Raw genomic sequence first — 17,191 nt, 5'->3', positions numbered from 1 at the left:
TTTTCTTTCTTTCTTTCTTTCTTTTTAACAGAGTTTCACTCTTGTTGCCCAGACTGGAGTGCAATGGCGCAATCTCAGCTCACTGCAACCTCTGCCTCCCAGGTTCAAGCAATTCTCCTGCCTCAGCCTCCCAAGTAGCTGGAATTACAGGCATGCACCATCACACCCAGCTAATTCTGTATTTTTAGTAGAAGTGGGGTTTCACCATATTGTTCAGGCTGGTCTCAAACTCCTGACCTCAGGTGATCCACCTACCTTGGCCTCCCAAAGTGCTGGGATTACAGGCATGAACCACTGCACCCGGCCTGACACTGCAATTTTCTAAATGAAGACCGATTCACTCACGTATTTATTTGTTCAGCAAATGTGTATTGGGTGCCTTTAGTATACAAGGCATTGAACTAGATGTCCTGGGGATGTGGATCTTGTAAGGGGGCTAAGCTCACAAATAAATAAAACTGCAGTACAGGGGAATGGCAAAGGAAACTCAAGGGACCTAAGTCATGGAGGAGAAGCACAAAACCCAGAATTAGGGAAGGTTTTCTCAGAGGAGATAATGCTGCAGTTGGCCTGAAGACCCAACATGAGTCATTTAATCAGGGAGTGTAGGGAGAGAAACCATCTCAGGCAGGAAAAACTTCACACAGCCAAGCCCAAAGGCAGGGCAACGATCCCACAGGGTCATGATGGCTGCAGCAATGCTATGAGAGCAGCAGGAAATAAGACGGAAGGAGAGCAAAGGCCCAGAACATAAAGGGCATGGTGAGGAGCTTGGCTTATCCCAACAGCCACAGCAGTATTATGAGATCTTCTGGCAGCAGAGTAGTGGCTGGGTTGAAATAGGACAATGCTGGAAGCAGGGACAGTCCTAAGCTTATCCTGAAGAAATGACATAGGTGAGAAATACTAAAGGCTTGAACAGAGGCAGTGTCAGTTGTATTGTGTCCTCCCTCCACCAACGAAATCCATGTTGAAGTCCTCATCCCCAGTACCTCAGAATGTGACCTCATTTGGAGATAGGGTTCTTTTTTTTTTTTTTTTTTTGAGACAGAGTCTTGCTCTGTTGCCCAGGCTGGAGTGCAGTGGCGCGATTTTGGCTCACTGCAACCTCTGCCTCCCAGGTTCAAGTGATTCTCCTGCTTCAGCCTCCCAAGCAGCTGGGCATACAGATGCGCGCCACCACACCTGGATAATTTTTGTATTTTTGATAGAGACAGGGTTTCACCATGTTGGCCAGGCTGGTCTTGAACTTATGACCTCAAGTTATCCGCCCGCCTCGGCCTCCCAAAGTGCTGGGATTACAGGCGTGAGCCACCGCGCCCAGCCTGAAGATAGGATCTTTACAAAGCTAATCAAGGTAAAATGAGATAATTAGGGTGGGTCCCAATCCAATATGACTGGTATCCTTGGTAAAAGGGGAAATTGAGACACAGATAGGTACAGGGGAAAGGCAACGTGAAGATACAGGGAGAACACCTATGATCATGAAGCTGGCTGTCTACCAGCCAAGGAGAGAGGGCTGGAGCAGCGCCTTCCTTCATAGCCCCCAGAAGGAACCAACCCCGCCAACACCTTGACTTCCAGCCAAGAAGAGACAATGGGACGTTTCTGTTATTTAGGCCACTCACTTGGCGGTACTTTGTTATGGCAGCCACAGCAAACTATTACAGGTGGTGACAATGGGAGTAAAGTGAAAGAAATTTAAGAGGTAAACTGAGAAGGTCTCCATGATTGATTGGATGTGAAGAAAGGGAAAGTAAGGAAGACGAAGGGCTAAAAAAATGACTCTGCCAACTGGATGGGGAATGGTGAGCAGGAGCAGGGGTCACGGGGAATGACTTCAGAGTTGGACTGGTTGGAATTGAAACTACAGCTTGGGAGGTGAGGAAGTGAAGAATACAAGTGCAGATGCCTCCTTTGAAGAGCCTGCCATGAAGCAAGGACAAGTGAACTGTCGTTACAAGATGAAGTGGAATTTTTTTTTTTTTTTTTGAGACAGAGTCTTGCTCTGTTGCCTGGGCTGGAGTGCAGTGGCGTGATCTCAGCTCACTGCAACCCTGCCCCCTGGGTTCAAGTGATTCTCCCACCTCAACCCCCGAATAGCTAGGACTACAGGCATGCACCACCATGCCCAGCTAATTTTTGTATTTTTTGTAGAGACAGGGTTTTGCCATGTTGCCCAGGCTGGTCTCGAACTTCTGAGCTCAAGTGATCCTCCTGCCTCAGCCTCCTAAAGTGCTGGGATTACAAATGTGAGCCACCAGGCCTGGCCCTGTAATTATTTTAATAGGAAAGATATGAACATGTTTTTGAATTCTGCCTCCATGCCCTTCAGCTTTCTCAGGAACCTAACTCCACCAATGATACATTCATAATAGCATATGAATGGAACTGAAAACAGCAGTTGAGGCTGGGCACGGTGGCTCACGCCTGTAATCCCAGCACTTTGGGAGGCCGAGGCGGGCGCATCACAAGGTCAGGAGATTGAGACCATCCTGGGTAACATGGTGAAACCCTGTCTCTACCAAAAATACAAAAAGAAATTAGCCGGGCGTGGTGGCCGGGCACCTGTAGTCCCAGCTACTCAGGAGGCTGAGGCAGGAGAATGACGTGAACCCGGGAAGTGGAGCTTGCAGTGAGCCCAGATCGCGGCCACTGCACTCCAGCCTGGGTGACAGAGCGAGACTCTGTCTCAAAAAAAAAAAAAAAAAAAAAGAAAATAGCAGTTGAAATAGAATGGCATATGAATGGACTATAGTAGCATATGGATGGAAGCTGAAAATAGCGGTTACCTAAATGATACCTCGGCCTTGTTGCCAAACAGAAATGAATACAGACCCAAAACAGGGGCAAATCATGGATCTGCAGCCCCTCTGCCCTTTACCTGTCCCTCTACTCTTTCATTTCCATCTCCTGCTCCTGCCTGATTATTCTCCCAAGAGGAAGCAATTCTAACTTCCCTCCTCCACAATTGTAAACCACAATGAAACTGAGAGGTAAATTCTGGAGTTGTAAAGATTAAAAGAGTTGGTTGTACGCAAGTGTTCATTTCTTGAGGGCAAAGATGCAGTGGCTGGCCTGGACAAGCTACATCCAGAGGGCCCAGGTAAGTGGGAAACTGTATGCTCTCATTTCCAAGATGAAGATACTAATGGAATAAAGCGAGATATGTCACAAGAAAGATATATAGTGCCTCTGCTACCCTAAACTACACACAGTCCTACACTAACCATACAGGGAATTTTCAGTCCCATTCAAAGCAGAGGCACAAAAGAGACAAAGATTTACATCCAAGGTAGTTTATCCACAGCATTATTTGTATTGACAAGAACTGCAGATAAGCTAAATATCAACCATTAGGGGATTAGTTAAATAAAGTGTGGTAGAGCCATAAGACAGAATGATAGAGATCTCCATTAAAAATTACATTTTGCAGGAATTTTTATAATGTGAGAAATGCTCACAATGCAAAGTCACACAGAATCCATGACATACGAGTTAAAAAGAAATTATTTAGGCAGATAGTGAGGGTAAGGAAGTCCTTAGTAGTGTTTTCCCTTTAATGAAAAGCAACCCCAACATCATTTTCTTCTCTAACAAAGAGCAGTCCGTAAAATCAAGCTGCAGACATAGACAAGCAAGCTGGAAACTTGCAAGGGTGAATGTCGCCAGTCGTGCCAATAGGAAAAGGCTACCTGGGACTAGGCATGATCAAAATGGCGGATCCATCTTCCCTTCTCTTTGCCAGCCATGCATACAGCAAGGAGCAGACAAGATGGCACTGGCCAAGTGGAAAGCTCATTTGCATAATAAGATTAGGGTGGGATGACCACCCTTCCCCACAAGCTATGTAAATGTCACACCTGGTCAAACCAATCCGTGGGCCCTACATAAATCAAACATTGCCTCCTCAAGCCTACCTGTAAAATCTGCTGTGGTCCACCGCAGGCCAGCTTTTCCCTTTCAGACGCCCCTCTGTCTGGTAAGAGAGAGGAAACTGCTCTCCTTTCTCTTTCTTATGCCTATTAAACCTCTGCTCCTAAACTCACTCCTTGCGGTGTCCATGTCTTTAATCTTCTTGGTGCAAGACAACAAACCGCAGGTATTTACCCTGGACAATGAAGCTGCTACATCAGCAGTATAGAGGACTTCATATATAATGTGATTCAAGAATGTAAAGGAAAAAAAATCTGTACATGCACACACACACACACATGCACATGTACACACATACATATTACCTAAGAGTAATCGAATGGTTTTATGCAATACATTGGTGGTAGAGCCAAAGGGTGGCATGACATGACATGACATGATTGTTGTCACACCTTGATTACAGCATGATATGATGAGCTGCACATCTTAAAGGCTGACTGAAAAAAAAAAAATCAAAAGTCTGCGAGGACATAACCACACTACATATGGTAGCCAAAAGTTGGAAGCAACCCAAACGTCCAATTCTAAGGAGTAGAAGGGTAAAGTGTGGCATAGTCAAACAATGACATACCATACAGCAAAAAGAATAAATTAACTTTAGCAACACGCAACAACCTGGAAGAATCTCACAAATATAATGTTGAGCAAAAAAAAGTAAAGGAGTGTCTAGCACATGATTCAATTGCTATAAAACTCAACCACAGGAAAAACTAATCCACAGTGTAGACATCAGAATAATGGATACTTTGATGGAAACTTACTGAAAGACGCTTAATGGGAACTTCAGAAGGACTAGTAATGTTCTATTTCTTAATCTGGGTATTGACTTCATGAGTGCATTCATTTTGTAAAAATTTAACCAGCTTTACAGTTAAGATGTATGTAATTTTCTATATGTATCTTCAACTTCAGTAAAAAGTTCCATATCCCGAGCTCTTGCCCCGTGCTCCAGAAAAATCGAATCACACACAGGCTCCAAGGATGAGTGCAAGGTTTTGTTTGTTTGTGTGTTTAAGGTGGGATCTCACTCTGTCACCCAGGCTGGAGTGCAGTGGCGTGATCTCGGCCCACCGCAACCTCCGCCACCTGGGTTCAAGTGATTCTCCTGCCTCAGCCTCCCAAGTAGCTGAGATTACAGGTGCCTGCCACCAAGCCTGGCTAATTTTTGTATTTTTAGTAGAGACGGGGTTTCACCATATTGGCCAAGCTGGTCTCAAACTCCTGATCTCAGGTGATCTGCCCACCTCGGCCTCCCAAAGTCCTGGGATTACTGGCATGTGTCACTGCGTCCAGCTGAGTGCAAGGTTTAATTGAGTGGTGGAGGTGGCTGTCAGCAAGATGAGTGGGGAGCTGAAAGGGGGGATGGAGTGGGAAAGTGATCCTCCCAGCAGCTGGCCTCTTCCAGCAGCTGGCTTCTTCTCCAATGGCCCCTGGCCAAACTCCCCTGGGCATCCAGATGTCCCTCCTCTTCTCCTTTTCTCTGCCTTGTTGTTCTGCTGTTGCTGGTCTGCTGGTCTGCTGGTCTCCTCTGGAGCCTGAGGTTTGGAGTTTCTATTGGGGCAGGATAGGGGACCTGGCAGGCTAAAAGGCAAATTTTGGGACACAAAAACAGAAATGCCTGTTCTCATTTAGGGCTGCAGGTATCCAGGCTTGAGGTTAGGGCCTTTGCCAGGGAGCCGCCCTTTTCTACCCAGTATTTCCTTGTCTCCTGCCCATATCACCAGCTACTTGGGAGGCTAGGTGGGAGGAATGCTTGTGCCTGGGAGGCTGAGGTTGCAGTGAGCCGTGATCATGCACTGCACTCAGCCTGGGCAACAGTGCAAGACCTTGTCTCAAAAAAAAAAATCACAATTCTAAATAAAGACAATCCAAGAGGGCCACAACCTATGCATCCATCAGTGGATGAATAGATTTTTTTTAATGTAGTGTATATACACAACGGAATACTAGTCAACCATAAAAAATAATAAAATCATGTCATTTGCAGCAACATGAATGGAACTGGAGATCCAGTTCCTTATATTAAGTGAAATAAGCAGGCACAGAAAGACATGCCTGGGAGGCGGAGGTTGGAGTGAGCTGAGATCACGCCACTATACTCCAGTCTAGGTGAAAGAGTGAGACCACGTTTAAAAAAAAAAAGTTATTCTCATTCTCATGAAGGTAGAGAGTAGTGGTTATCAGAGGTGAGGAAGAGATGAGGGGGCTGAAGACAAGTTGGTTAAGGGATAAAAAAAGATAGTTAGATAAAAGGAGTAAGTTCTAGTATTCGATACAGTACAGTAGGAAAATTATAGTTAATAATAATTTATTGTATATTTCAAAACAGCTAGAAGAGATGTGAAATGTTCCCAGCACAAAGGAAAGATAAATGCTTGAGGTGATGGCTATCCCAATTGCCCTAATTTGATCATTACATATTGTATGCAATTATCAAAATATCATATGATCCCAAAAATATGTACAACTATTATATATCAATAAAAAAAGAAAAAGAAAGAAAATCAAAATTTTACGTTTTTTGAGGAACTCAATAAACATCTCTACAATTTATTTAAAAGAATAAAGTTTCATAAATAACTAAGTCAATCTTTAAAAAAATATATTATAAAGAAAGTGTATCGGGGTTAAGACAGAAAAACAGAACCCTCCCTATATTGGAGATATTATTATTAAGAGAATTATTCCAAGAAATTGGCTCACAGAATTTGTGTGGGTTTCCCCCAACAAGTCTGAAATCCACACAGCAGGGTATCAGGACAGGCAGGCTGGGATTCTCAGGGACAGGACTCTGCAGTCCACAGGACTAATTTTTTCTTCCTTAGGGAAGCCCCACCTCTGCTCTTTAGACCTTTAAACTCATTGAATTATGCACACCCAGTTTATCTAGGATAAATTCCCTCACTTAAAGTTAACAGAGTAATGGATTTTAATCACATCTACAAAATACCTTCCTGGCAACACCTAGATTCATTTTCATTGCACAACTAACCAAGCTGACGCATCAAAAAGATAATTGCAAAGGGAGTCTCGTCTTACCAGTTTTAATGACATGCCCATAAAGCCTTAGTAATAAAATGTTTTAAGCAGTATTGTTGCAGGCACAGTCAAGCAGACAAATGGAACAGAGTAGATAGCTTAGAAATAGACATGTGCATATATGGAAATATACAATAAAAGTAGCACCACAGAGGAGTCAAGGACAAGTTATTTCATATCCAATGTTGGGAAAACTGATGATATCTATATGGAGAAAAATAATACGATCTATATCTTATACCAAACAAAATTTCCTAGTACACGGGTAGCCAGTTTAAGACTTAATAGAGAGGTGCTACAACAAAAGTACCTAAAAAAAGAAAGCCTTAATAGAGAGGGTATTTTCATGTGCGTCCATGTGAAGAGACCACCAAACAGGCTTTGTGTGGGCAACATGGCTGTTCATTTCACCTGGGTGCAGGCGGGCTGAGTCCGAAAAGAGAGTCAGCAAAGGGAGATGGGGTGGGGCCGTTTTATAAGATTTGGGCAGGTAAAGGAAAATTACAGTCAAAGGGGGGTTTGTTCTCCGGCGGGCAGGAGTGGGGGTCACAATGTGCTCAGTGGGGGAGCTTTTTGAGCCAGGATGAGCCAGGAAAAGGACTTTCACAAGGTAATGTCATCACTTAAGGCAAGGACCGGCCATTTTCACTTCTTTTGTGGTGGAATGTCATCAGTTAAGGCGGGGCAGGGCACATTCACTTCTTTTGTGATTCTTCAGTTACTTCAGGCCATCTGGGCATATATGTGCAAGTCACAGGGGATGCGATGGCTTGGCTTGGGCTCAGAGGCCTGACAGGTATCAAATAGAAGAACAATATCAGCAGAGTCTCCGTTAAGACACTTAGAAGTAAGCCACGCAGTCTGAATTAGAGCCCCCACTTCCCAGGGTCGTGGCAGGCAGTGGTAGAGAAGTGCCAAAAGGAGAAAGCAAGCATCTGCCTGAGGACTCCGTAGACTAATCAGGAAGGGTTGGGGCTGACTGGGGATGGGAGGCAGGGTTTTAACTAGTTCAGCATTGAAAACTCTTTTATAACTGGTCATGTGGCCTTTCACCTTGTCATACTGCTGTTGTCTGTGAATATTTGTGTCACTTTTTTTTTTTTTTTTTTTGAGACAGAGTCTCGCTGTGTCAGCCAGGCTGGAGTGCAGTGGCACGATCTCAGCTCACTGCAACCTCTGTCTCCTCGGCTCAAGCAATTCTCCTGCCTCAGTCTCCTAAGTAGCTGGGATTACAGGCGTGGGCCACCACACCCGGCTAATTTTTGTATTTTTAGTCGAGATGGGGTTTCACTATGATGTTGGTCAGGCTGGGCTCGAACTCCTGACCTCAGGTAATCCGCCCCCCTTGCCCTCCCAAAGTGCTGGGATTACAAACATGAGCCACTGCACCTGGCCTTTTTTTTTTTTTTGTCATTGCAGAGATGGGGTTTCCCACTGTTGTCCAGGCTGGTCTTGAACTCCTGGGCTCAAGTGATCCTCCATCCCTGATTGCTCAAAGTGCTGGGATTACAGGCATGAACCACTGTGCCCAGCCTGTGTTACATTTTTTTTAAAACTCAGTCCACTCTTTGGGTTTTCTTTTGATGGTGTTGGCCCCATAAATATTCTATCTTAAGCAAAAAAATTGCTTAAGGAATCTATCTTAAGCAAAAAAGTTCTGGCGAGGACAATATTAACATTAAGACATTCCATCTGCCCATAGAAAATCAGTAAAAGACAATCTCTCATATCAAATTTGTCATCCTCTTTCTCTTCTGTTCAGTTCAGAAAATTCGTTCCTGCACTGAACCTTGTTTTCTGTGGTTTCTCCAGTGTTTTCAAGTGAGAACTTCCCAACTGCTGTCAAATGTTTAAAAGAAATCACCTTTTAAAACCTAGAGGAAAATGTAAGGATACATGTCATCTCAGTGAGAAAAGACATTCTAAGCCTAAATGTAAGAACATTTTAACAAAGAATATTTGTAGGTCTGAGTACAGAAAAATTTTAAACTTCTTGTGGCTGACACAAATCGGAATAGCTGCTCAGCTCACAATGATTTCTTACTAACTATATTTGTGTCACTGTTTATTCCAGTAATAGACCTGCCTCCAAGGAAGACGGGTAGACACATGACCCAGGTTAGTCAATCATAGTACCTTTCCCTTCCTACTTCCTATTCATTTTTTTCATGCATTCATTCATTCCACAACCATTTATTGAATGGAAATTCAACGATGAGCAAAAGATTCCTGCCTTCCTGAAGCTTAGAGTTTTGGGGGAATAAGCATTAATTGAACAATTCCATTAGTAAATATATAATTTCAAGTAGAAATAAGTGGCTCAGGAGAAGATCACAAGTCTATGAGAACATCTATCAAAAAAATCAGACATATTATTGGAGGCAAGAGGAGGGCAGTCAATACTGAGGGGTGTCACTGGAGATGAAAGATGAAGAATGGGTAGGAATTAACCAGGTGAAGGAGATAGTGTGGATGGAGAGAGCACAGCAGGCAGGGAGAACCACAGCCATCATTTCATGGTAAAAGCAGTAAGAGATTAGCAGGGATAATCCATGGCACTTGTAAAAGAAATGCAAATTAAAACTACAAAATGCCATTTTTCACCTATTAAAAAACTTTTTAGTTATGATGGCAATGGTGTAGTGAACAGTCATTGCTACCAGGAGTGTAAATTCATGCAACTTTTCTGGAAAGTAAGTTGACAATATGTTTCAAAAGCCCTAAAAAAGATCATACTTGTTGACAAAGTATTTTCTCTAAGTATTCTTCTTTTAGGAATCTATCTTAAGCAAAAAAGTTTAAAACTCGGATATAAATTTATATACAAAAATACTCAATTTTGTTATTTAAAATGTTGAAAAACTAGAAAAAAACAAAGAAAATAATTAAATAAATTATGTACAGCCATATGGTAGAATATTATGCAGCCAGTATTATACATGCAAGATATAACATCACTTTCATAATCAGGACAAAAAAGCCAATTACAACATTCCATTGCCAACAAAAAAATTCAGTGCTCAGTGTATAATTAGTCACTTAATTAGTCCATGTTAAATAAAAATTCATGGATGAAAGCAAATATGATTTATAACTTCCAAATGTATAATAAGGTTTTAAAGAATATCCAGTTTCATATTTGTATATTCAACTGCCTACTTGACAACTTCCACTTTGATGTTTCAAAGCATCTCAAACTTAATTCAAAATCAAACTCTTGTCCCTTTAGCCCTGCCCAAACTCCTTCTTCCTCAAGTTTCCCCATCTCAGTCTGGGGCACCATAGACCCTCTTGAGTTCTTGACATCTCCATCCCCTTACCCTATTACAAGTCCACTCAATTCTGGCCCCAAAATAGATCTACCACTGCCCCTTTTTCTCTATCTCCTGTGCTATTACTGTGTTGCAATGGTCTCTTACCTGGACAAATGCAATAGCTTCCTAACTGGTCTCCTAGCTTTTACCTCCTTCCAACCCATTCTCCATCCAATGGGGAATGTAATCTTATAAAAATAAAAAACTGAGTCAAGACATTCCCCTGATCAAAACATTTCGATAGCTTCCCATTGCATTTATTTAATTATTTAATTATTTATTTATTTTTGAGGCAAAGTCTCACTCTATTGCCCAGGCTGGAGTGCAGTAGCACGATCTTGGCTAACTGCAACCTCTGCCTCCCGGATTCAAGAGATTCTCCTGCCTCAGCTTTCCGAGTAGCTGGGGTTACAGGTGCCTGCCACCACGCCTGGCTAATTTTTGTATTTTTTTAGTAGAGACGGGGTTTCACCATGTTGGCCAGGCTGGTCTCGAACTCCTGACCTCAAGTGATCCATCCACCTGCCTTGGCCTCCCAAAGTGCTGGAATTACAGGCGTGAACCACCATGCCCAGCCCCCACTGCACTTAAATAACATCTGACATCCTTTCCATGACCTGCATAATCACTGCTGACTTATTATGGGTTAGACATTGTTCTAAGGGCTTTATGTGTAGTAATTCTTTGGATCCTGACAACAAGCCTAGGAAGTAGGTATTATTATCATTCCTATTTTACAGATGAAGCCACAGAGGCACAGATGTTACACTTGCCCAGGGTCTCTCAGAGAGCTACTGTGGAGGCAGGAAACAACCCCAGGAAGTCCAAGCCCTGCTCTCTGCACCACAGTCTCTCTCTGGTCCTCAGATGGACCCACTGGGATCCCATGGTTGGGTCTCTCTGTTCCTGGAATCTGACAAACATCCTCACCCCAGTGCCTTTGTGACCTTGCTAATCCCTTCCCAGGAACACAGTTTTCTCTGCTCTTTAAATGGCTGGCTTCTCACCCTCCAGGTCTCCATAAATAGGGAATAGTATAATAGGTTATGGCACATATTTGCAACGGAATACCATACAACTGTTTTAAAATATGAGATAAATCTATGTGTACTGACATGGAACAATATTTAGCATATTTTAGATTGCTAAGTGAAAAAAGCAAGTTACAGAATACCATGTTAAAATTTAAAAATATGAGCGGGGCATGGTGCCTCATGCCTGCAATCCCAGCACTTTGGGCGGCTGAGGCGGGTGGGTCACCTGAAGTCAGGAGTTCGAGACAATAGCCTGAGCAACAGAGTGAGACCCTGTCTCAAAAAAATAATAAATAAAAATAAAAAATATGTATAGCATGATTCCATTTGTTTATGAAAAGAAAATTTTAAGGCCGGGCTCCGTGGCTCATGCCTGTAATCCCAACACTTTGGGAGGCCAGGGCGGGCAGATCACGAGGTCAGGAGGTCGAGACCATCCTGGCTAGCACAGTGAAACCCCATCTCTACTAAAAATACAAAAAATTAGCCGGGTGTGGTGGCAGGCATCTGTAGTCCCAGCTACTTGGGAGGCTGAGGCAGGAGAATGGCGTGAACCTGGGAGGCGGAGCTTGCAGTGAGCTGAGATCTTGCCACTGCACTCCAGCCTGGGAGACAGCGAGACTCCGTCTCAAAATAAATGAACAAATAAATAATAAAAAAAAAGAAAATTTTAAAATTTATCTATCTAAGGTCTAGAAGGTTACGCACTACATTTTTTAACTAGGGTGACCTCTGAGGAGCGAGACTGAGAAAGAGAGGATAGAAAATAGGGTTTGCATTTTTCACTTTGCACATTTCTTATTGTTTGAATTTTTATCCCCACCCTATATTAGTAACATAATAATAATTCTGAGACAAAACAGTTTCTTCATATGTTTAATGTTTGAGCTCTAAATTTTGTTATTTGGGTATTCTAATTTTTATTCTCTTCCTCTCTTTCCCAGATTTCTCTTAAGTATCTAGAGAAAGTCTTTTATTTAATTCTTCTCTCTCTCTCTCTTTTTTTTTTTTTTTTTTTGAGACAGAGTTTCGCTCTTGTCGCCCAGGCTGGAGTGTAATGGTGCAATCTCTGCTCACTGCAACCTCTGCCTCCCAGGTTCAAGCGATTGTCATGCCTCGGCCTCCCGAGTAGCTGGGATTACAGGCATCCACCACCATGTCCAGCTAATTTTTGTATTTTTTAGTAAAGACAGGGTTTCACAATGTTAGCCAGACTGGTCTCGAACTCCTGACCTTAGGTGATCCACCTTTTTTAGGGTTCAGAACATTGAAAGTGATTGGTTGTTTCAACTCAATTATCTACAATATGTAGCCATAGTCAGCATAGTAACTCAATGCTGTTCTTAATTTCCACTCAGTCCTAAGCTGGTTCATGAAGACCTGCCTTAATTAACTCTCAAAGTTTTTGACTTCCACATTCATACTCCAAGTAGTGAGTGGGCGTTCAGCCACTTTTTATACAGAGATGCAGTGCCATTAGTTCTCTGAGAGCACTCCTACACCGCTCCCTTGAAGATCTCACTTACTCAGAGTAAGGTTTCCTTGACTATCTCTATACTAGTAATTTCATTTCTGTATATCCCACCCAGCTATCCCCTAAGCCCCAGACTGCTATAACCAGTACTCACTTGATGTCTCCATTTGGAGATGGTACCACTGATACCATTAGCTAGGAAGAAAAATGAGGTCAAGAGGGATAAAATGATGAGCAGTTACTCTAGCTTCCCTTTCTCCTTCACCTCCACATCTCAGTAGTATTTTGAGAGACCACTCCTGGCAAAAATTATGAATCAGTCTGTCCATTCTGAATTCTGACATCTCCAATCAGGAGAGATCAAATACACAGTAATTTGAATAGGGGAAGTTACATATATGTAATTACTAACTATAAGTTAGTAATAGGGGTACTGAGGTGAGTGAGGATAGGGGTAATGACGGATTAACTAGTAAGAAGTAAAGAGAACTGTTAATAATATGGGAATAGCAGATATAAGGAGGAGCCCTAGCTCTAGGTCTGAGACAGAGTGCCCAGGAAGAACCTCCTTTTCCCTCAAGAGCTCAGATTCAGACTTTGGAGAGGGCACAGCCATGGATCTCTGGAACACAGAAAAGTTGCCGTGATGCCACACTGGCAGAACTTCATGAAAACCTACCCCTGGGATTTTCCAGAAACCTTTAAGGTGCCAGGGACAGTTGTTTATGGAGGGCATCTCACCTACAAAACTACCTGATGTGGCTCCAGGAGAGGCTGCCCTCTGCTGGTTGCTGCTGGGAGCTACACACTGCAGGAGCCAGACACTGAAGAAGCTGCAAATGTTAAGAAACCTGGCCAGGGGTGGGAACGGGTGCTCTAGAGGCAGCTGCTGGCTACTAGGTGCTGCTGGCTGCCAGGCACTGCAGGAGCCAGGAAACTAGAGACACTGTCAGCGTACTACAGAAGCTCAGTGTTGGAGAGAGCTATGCTCTGCAGGAGCTGGTCCCTGGGGAAGCCTCATGTGCTGCAGGAGCCTGTGGCACACACACAGGAATCAGGAAGTAAAACCTTTCCTCCTGTAATGCCTGTCCAATTCTGACAAAGCTTCTGTGCCATCTGGCAAAGAAAAATATTGAAAGGTTCCAGATCTGTTTTCACAGAGCAGGCAAAAAGTATGAATTGGGAGCAACTAGCACAGCAAGTCATCTCCATCCTCTCTAACCTCACTGGCCACTGCCTTAGGTCAGGTTCACTCACTTGCTTGCTCTTTTTATTCCTTGTCTGGACTGTTGAAAGAGTCTAGGAACTGGGCTCCCGGCCTGGCTGCCACTGGCCCAAAGGATGACATGTGAATGTGAAAAAGGAGGCCCTTCCTTCCAGTGTACAAAGCACAATGCCCGGCTCTCAGCTCTTACTGACCCTAGCTAGGTACACCGGGCACAGCTCAGAACAGAAGCCTGGCTCCTCACCTGCTCCCGGTCTCCAGTCTTGCCTGCTCATATCACTCCTCAAACCCATGCACCACACTGCCACTACTTTTCTCAAACTTAAAATTGAAAGTACAATTGACCTTTTCAGCACCCCTCAATACTTCTCTACTGCCCATTAAATAAAATCTGAACTCCTTAGCTAGGCATACATGGCCATCTGTGATCTGCTCCTTGCCTGTTATCCAGTATGTTGAATGACTAAATGAGAGAAGGCAAAACAAAACAACAACAACAACAAAAAACCCACTAAAGACAGAATGCACTAGTGAATCCCAGGGCAGAAGTTGAAAATTAAACAAGAAATGCTGGAGGAGAGAGTCTATGACTCTGGAAGGAGACAACAACAAACAAATTTGAGTGCAGCCTCTGGCTTGGCTCTAAGCTACAGGAGTAAGCCTGTTAGACAGCATTCCCAATTGGGTACATTATTTTCTCTGTATATATCTCCCCTACCAGGACTAGACATTTTTGTCATTGTTGTTTTTGTTTTTTGAGATGGAGTCTCACTCTGTCACCCAGGCTGGAGGGCAGTGGTGCAATCTCGGCTCACTGAAACCTCCACTGCCCAGGTTCAAGCGATTTTCCTGCCTCAGCCTTCTGAGTAGCTGGGATTACAGGTGGCTGCCACCACGCCCGGCTAATTTTTGTATTTTTAGTAGAGACGGGGTTTCACCATGTTGGCCAGGCTGGTCTCGAATTTCTGACCTCAAGTGATCCACCTGCCTCAGCCTCCCAAAGTGCCGGGGTTATAGATGTGAGCCACCTCATTCAGCCTAGGGCTCAAAATTTTTACAATCATTTCTGACTATCCCTTTCCCCATATTCCTATCACATTGGCCAGTCAAGCCCACCCTTTCATAGTCTCCCTACTCCCTGCTTAGTCCTCATTCTTGCTGCCTTGGGAATCTAATCCTCACTGCCTCATATTTACAGTACTGGATCCATATCCCACATGGCCACTCATTCAACAGCATGGCCCTGTGCTAGATGCTGGAGACACAGACATGAATGACACAAGACCTGCAGCCTGACCTCCCTATCTTTGCCAGGACAATCTCGCCTACTTTTAGCAAGTTAGTCTCCTGCTCATGGACCTCTAAAGGCACCCTGATGCCTACCCAATCAATTCTAAATTCATATGTTGCTTTCTTTTAATCACTCAACAAGTACTACTAAAGGCTTACCGTGTGCCAGGCACTACATATAAGGCAGTGGTCAAAACAGGCACTGGCCCTGCCCTTAAGGAACTTACTATCTAGTGTGGAAGACAGACATAAAAGCTATATTCACAGAAATAATAATGCAAATAGGGCTAAGCGCAGTGGCTAACGCCTGTAATCCCAGAACTTTGGGAGGCCAAGGCGGGCGGATCCTGAGGTCAGGAGATCGAGACCATCCTGGCTAACACAGTGAAACCCTGTCTCTACTAAAAATACAAAAATTAGCCGGGTGTGTGGTGGGCACCTGTAGCCCCAGCTACTCCAGAGGCTGAGGCAGGAGAATTGCTTGAACCCAGGAGGCAGAGTTTGCAGTGAGCCAAGATCGCACCACTGCACTCCAGCCTGGGCGCCAGAGTGAGGCTCCGTCTCAAAAAAAAAAAAAAAAAAAAACCCACAAAGAAATAATAATGAAAATAAAATAATTATATTATTATTATTCTTTAATTATAGTTGTGAGTAATGTGAATGTCAAGGGGTGCCATAAGAATGTATAAACAAGAGATCTAATCTAATCTAAGCCAAAAAGTAAGATAAGGCCAGAGATCTGAGTAGGAGTCCAGGTTTAGGTGTGTGTTGGGAGTACAGGTGTTCTCAGGAAAAGGGCACAGCTCATTCAAAAGTTATTTAGTCACTTAACACTTGAGTCATCACCAAATCTTTGGGTCTGAGGTACCTCAAATATTGATTCTGTTCTGGATGACTATTTTACCAACCAAGAGCCAAATGGCAAGCTCTTATAACTCAATAATAAAACGATAAATAACCCAATTAAAAATGGGCAAAGTATCAGAATATTCGTTTCTCCAAAGATCTACAAATCAGCAATAAACACATGAAAGCATTATCATTATCGCTAGGGAAATGCAAACCAAAACCACATCGAGATACCACTTTACACCCACTGGAGTGGTTATAATTTTTTTTTTTTTTTTCTTTTGAGACGGAGTCTCGCTCTGTCGCCCAGGCTGGAGTGCGGTGGGGCCATCTTGGCTCACTGCAAGCTCCGCCTCCCGGGTTCACGCCATTCTCCTGCCTCAGCCTCCTGAGTAGCTGGGACTACAGGCGCCCGCCACCACGCCCGGCTAATTTTGTGTATTTTTAGTAGAGACGGGGTTTCACAGTGTTAGGCAGGATGGTCTCGATCTCCTGACCTCGGGATCCGCCCGCCTTGGCCTCCCAAAGTGCTGGGATTATAGGCGTGAGCCACCGCGCCCGGCCTTTTTTGTTTTTGTTTTTGTTTTTTTTTTTTGAGACAGAGTTTCGCTCTTGTTGCCCAGGCTGGAGTACAATGGCGCGATCTCGGCTCGCCGCAACCTCCGCCTCCCAGGTTCAAGCAATTCTCCTGCTTCAGCCTCCTGAATAGCTGGGATTACAGGCATGCACCACCACGCCCGGCTAACTTTGTATTTTTAGTAGAGACGGGGTTTCGCCATGTTGAGGCTGGTCTCAAACTCCTGACCTCAGGTGATCTGCCCACCTCGGCCTCCCAAAGTGCTGGGATTACAGGCATAAGCCACCGCGCCTGGTCAATTTTTTTTTTAATACAGTATAACAAGTATTGGTGAGGATGTGGAGAAATCGGAAGCCACATACACTGCTGGTGGCAGTGTGAAATGTAAAATGAATGCAGCCACTGTGGAAAACCGTTTGGCAGTTTCCCCCCAAATTAACCGTAGGGTTACTA

Source organism: Pongo pygmaeus, chromosome 2, assembly GCF_028885625.2.
Source record: "Pongo pygmaeus isolate AG05252 chromosome 2, NHGRI_mPonPyg2-v2.0_pri, whole genome shotgun sequence".
Taxonomy (NCBI): domain Eukaryota; kingdom Metazoa; phylum Chordata; class Mammalia; order Primates; family Hominidae; genus Pongo; species Pongo pygmaeus.
The sequence above is the reverse complement of the archived record's forward strand: the minus strand, read 5'-3'. Positions refer to the sequence as shown.